This window comes from Sapajus apella, unplaced genomic scaffold (assembly GCF_009761245.1).
Source record: "Sapajus apella isolate SASKATOON/1434 unplaced genomic scaffold, GSC_monkey_1.0 scaffold36, whole genome shotgun sequence".
NCBI classification, from domain to species: Eukaryota; Metazoa; Chordata; class Mammalia; order Primates; family Cebidae; genus Sapajus; species Sapajus apella.
Genome location: NW_022436976.1, coordinates 11513613 through 11518744, shown reverse-complemented (window position 1 = coordinate 11518744; position 5132 = coordinate 11513613). Strand labels below are relative to the sequence as shown.

General features: G+C 36.1%; 1 non-coding gene across 1 annotated transcript; it reads right to left on the bottom strand.

Moving 5' to 3' along the window:
* Positions 1–4855: 4855 nt before the first annotated feature.
* On the bottom strand, positions 4856–4928 carry LOC116564196. The gene has a single exon (XR_004274782.1). It is a non-coding gene; the product is annotated as a small nucleolar RNA SNORD36 (small nucleolar RNA).
* Positions 4929–5132: the final 204 nt, after the last annotated feature.

Sequence of the window (5132 nt, the reverse complement as noted above, 5' to 3'; positions counted from 1 at the left end):
TCTCTCTTTTTATTTCTTTCAATTTCTACTTCTGCAAAACAGGAAAACGAAGTATACCTTTTCAAGAAACCCTTAACATCAGAGATGTTTAGATAAAAATCAAAATAACGTTTTATTTACTATTAACTTTGAAACCTCCAGCCTTTAAAGGAGGGGTCAAAGTTTGATTCTGTTGCCACGGAGTCCAATGAGAAGTTTTTTCCTCCCTTTGGACCTTGTGGATAAAACAACTGATACCTTTTTGTTCAGGACAAAATATCTGAACCCTCTCTCCCCAGTATTTTTCACGAACTAGAGCCTGCCACCGACACAGTCTCTGTGAAACACATGGGCATAGTTTTTCACTAAGCCTGATCAGAAATGACTACTAAGACCAAGCATCCTAATAGAACAAATGTGCGATGGAAAATTGTAAGGATCAAAAGCCTTTGGTTTGAATTCTAGCTTGTACATGGAAGTTCGAGGTCCTTGAGCAAATCACTTAATTTCCTAGGGCTTCTATTTCCTCTTCTACATAATAGTAATTCTATTACCTACCTTATAGGGATGTTGCCCCTATCAAGTTTTAAAATATGAAAGCATTTATTAATAGATCATTATGCATATGCTACTATTTTATGTGTTTTCAGAATGTACCAAGTCATAAAAATATATATTTAAAGGGAAATTACTAAGTAGTCATATAACTAATAATTATAAAAATACCAGAGTGTCAAATAAAAATTATATAAGGTAGTGAACATTATTTTGGACATTTCCTAATAATGTTATAGTTATCTAAGTTAACTCTATATAAATTAGATTTGCCCCCCATTGGCTTGCCTTCTAACAGGTATGAGTTGGTATTCTCATTTTCAAAATAGGTAGAATTACTGGACATCTATTGTCCTCTAAATAAAATGAGAGATGGTGTCTAGATAGCTCTGAAGTTATTATAAGGTTTTTTTTTTCTTATCATTGTTCTGAACTGCTGGCTTTGGGGCCTATAAAATAAGATGCTGATATTTACTGACCTAATTTCTTGTGTTTCTACAACACTTAGGACGCCTTCAAACACAGTCTTTGTTTCATTGTTTGAGAAACAACTTCCCCTGAGTCCTCAATCTCCTTGCTATTTTGCAGCATGTGGTGCTGTCAAGGGCTTCCTGAATGCTGTCTTCTCAATCACTTCCCTGTTTATGGCAAATCCTTGGTTCTTTTTCCCTCCAATACTTAACAGTTTTCAACATTTATTGCATCTTGAAAAAAATACAAAAAGGACCCAGGACTCTCCAGGGAGAGACACTAGGTATTCTATATATATACACATACATATATCTATATATAAAAGGTCAGAAGTTTTTCTAATTGTAAACCAAAGGGTAATAACTTTGTAGGCATTACCAGATATCTGTCTTTGGCCTTCATCTTGCATTTCTTAATTCACCCCAGCCATCACATTAATTCCAGTAGACTTAACCCATCAGACAGTGATTCCCAGCTTTTTTTCCCTGACCTGCCTCCTCAGCTTTGGCTAACTGCTTGATCTCTCCAGTAGAGCTGTTATTTTTTAAAATTTTTCTCTCTTGTTCGACTTCTCCCTTCCTGATTCTTTGGCTTTAGAGTGCAGCCCTTGGTTGGGACTTTTTTTTTGTCTGAGCCCACTGACACTTTCTGGTTGCTGGCTTTTTCAGTGCCTATGCAAGGAGGAAAAACAAGACAGAACAAAACAGGAAACTTGCCACTTTGTTCTTCAGATCCCCCAAATCCCCATCTCGTCCACTTTCTTCTCTCTACCTGCCAGTGTTTGTTTTATATATAATGTTTAAATAGAAGGAATAGAGAAAGTGTGCCTATTCCATCTTCCCAGAATCAGAAGTCTAATTTTAAGTATTGATAATATCTAATATCAAATTGTTGGGATACATTGTTGAGGACAGCTTTGCAAACCATTCAGATAGCCATAGATTCCTCATACCAATGCTGTGCCCATCTTCCAGCCTGTGTGCTTGGCTGCTCTTGCTTCAGGCTCCTGGATCCTCTCCACCCTAAAGGAGAGGAGGTAATGCCTGGAAGCCTGTTTCCTGCACCCCCTGCCAACCACCACACATACTCACACTCCTTATCTCATAGCCAGTAATGACAAGTGCAGAGCTTCAAACTATGTTGCCCAGAAATGGGATAAACTTGTATGTGCAATTGCCATCTAAGCTCTCAGCAGTACCTGGCTTATCCTGGGACTTCACCTGAAATTCTATGGTTATCCTTACTTTTTTACCAGTTTCTCCCATAAGCACCTGCTTAATAAATCAAGTTGTTTGAATAATGTCTTATTCTGAAGTAACCTGACCTAAGACAGGTATTTAGATTATTTTGGATACATTTTGAAAAGGGATGACATAAATATTTTAAGTAAAAAGACCTTTATATAATAGTTGATATTTTAATGCTGGAAATTAGCATTATAGTTGATATGCCAGAAATTGTATGTGGTTGTGATTTAAACTTAGGCTATAAATTAAATTAATAATATAAATACATAGTTTTAAAATTTCTTTTAGGGATATGTAACAACTTTTAAGTTTCACTTCTATAACATATATTGTTATAGGAACAAAGATGTGGGAATAATTGATTACAGGTGAGGAAGTACTAGAAGTCCAATTCAGGGAGATACCATTTCATTTAGGTCTAAAAGGACAAGGTACAAGTTCACATGATGGGAAAAATCAGAAAACCTCTTGCAGACAGAGGATAATGGATCTGAGGCATCAAAAAACATGGTATAGTCAGTGATGGGGAATAGTCCAGAAAAGCTGAAACAGCATGTGATGTGAGTCAAAGTGGTCGATGCCCAACTGTGAAGAGCCACTGTAATCTAGCATGGAGGTAGACAGCGTTTCCTTATGGCTGCATATCAGAATTACCTAGTTAAGGACAAATTATGGAGATGCTGCCTTACTAGGCCCTGCTGCAGATCTTCCAAACCAGAATTGCTATCCTGGAGCCTAGAAATCTTTATTTTTCATACTCATCCAAGTGGTTCTGATAAAATCAGCTCAGCACTTTTAGAACCCACTGATAACAGACTTACTCCTGTAGACAGCATCTGAGGAGGAATTGAAGATATTCGAATGAAAAAAATAAGATCACATGATTAGATGTTGTAGTGTACCTATGCCATAGATTTCGTGTGTAAATTTTATAGGAGGATTTGTAAGCATTTGTAAAAGCTTTAGGTAAGTTATAGTCCTTCCCACTGTGTCTCAGTCAGTTTCAGGAAAGCATGGGAACTTGTTCAGTTATGTAAATTGAACTCTGTACCACTTGGGAGGGAACATTCCCCTAGATGACAATATCAATGGCACTCGTTGAAGTTGTGCAGTGCACATTCTTATCTATCAACATATACAGTCCTTCTGGGAAGGGAATTTTGGCAGGAAAGGAAACTCACAGTGTCAGAATGCCTGGAGCATTTCTTCTAGTGTAGTGGAAAGAATATGGAAATATCTGCCCAACAGGGCAGTAAATGAAAAGAGAAGAGAAACAAATTTAAAAATTAAGTTATAAATAAGAATAGTAGGAAAGAGAGTGCACGTGGAATGAGCCTATCCTGTGGTGGAATGACAACATTCTACAGTTTTAAAGTATCTGTAAGAGGCTCATTGACTTTGCTTCACTAGTTTAAATTGATGTCCAAGAGAACTATGTATTTTAAAGATCCCATAAACTGAATATATGAAAGAGAATTAAGAAGAGAGGGGCTGCCTCCTAATCTGTTTACATAAGGTAATAGAACTACTCTGGACATCTTAGGTTAGTAGAGAGGAGACACCAGGTGCTGTCCATAAACCTAAGAAGACATTGAATCCCATTCACTCCTTAACATTCCTTAATATACAATCATGAACTACGTAATAACATTTCAATCAATGATAGACCATATACCGTATACCATATGGTGGTCCCATAAGATTATTATGGACCTGAAAAATTCCTATTGCCAGTGATGTGGCCATTGTAAAGCTGTAGAACAACACATTACTCACATGTTTGTGGCGACAGTCACATAAAAGTATGGTACATACAATTATGTACAATGCATAATACTTGATAATACGTTACTGGCTTATATATTTACTATGCTATGCTTTTTATCATTATTTTAGGTTATACTCCTTCTACTTAAAAAGCTAACTGTAAATCAGCTTCCGGCAGGAAGTACCCCAGAAGAAGGCATTGTTAGCATAGAAGATGACAGCTTCATTAGTGCTATTGCCACTGAAGACCTTCCAGTGGGACAAGATATGGAGGAGGAAGACAGATTCCGACCCTGTGTAGGCTTTGGCTACTGTGCGTGTTTGTATCTTAGTTTTTAACGAAAAGGTTTCTACAATGTTTAAAAAAAAAAAAAAAAAAACAGAAAAAAGCTTATAGAATAAGGATATAAAGAAATACTTTGTACAGCTGTACAATGTATTTGTTTTAGGCTAAGCATTACTACAAAAGAGTCCAAGAGTTTTAAGAAATTAAAGTTTATAAACTAAATGTTCATTGTAAGCTAAGGTTAATTTATTATTGAAGAAAGAAAAAAATTTAATTAAATTGAGTGTAGCCTAACTGCAGTGTTTATAAACTATATACAGTAATAGAAGGTTTACCCACAACATCCTAGGCCTTTGCATTCACTCACCACTCAATCAGTAACTCACCCAGAGCAACTTCTGGTACTGCAAGCTTCATTCATGGTATGTGCTCTATACAGGTGTCCTATTTTTTCACCTGTTATAATGGGTAAAAAGGTACAACTATATCTTAGTTGTATCTTTTCTATGTTTAGATATGTTTTTTTCTTTTTTTTTTTTTTAATTTTTCAACTGCTCAGGGTTAAAAAGCTCATGGATTTCCACTTCAAGGTTAAATTCAGTGAGATATTCACATCATTGCAAGAGATATGTTTAAATACATAAATACTTACCATTGTGTTACAAATGCCTACAGTAATCAGCACATTAACATACTGCACAGGTTTGTAGCCGAGAAGCAATAGGCTCTACCATGTAGCCCAGTTGTGTGTAATAGGCTATATCATCTAGGTATGCTATTCACAATGACTAAATCACCTTACAACCCATTTCTCAGAACATGTTTCT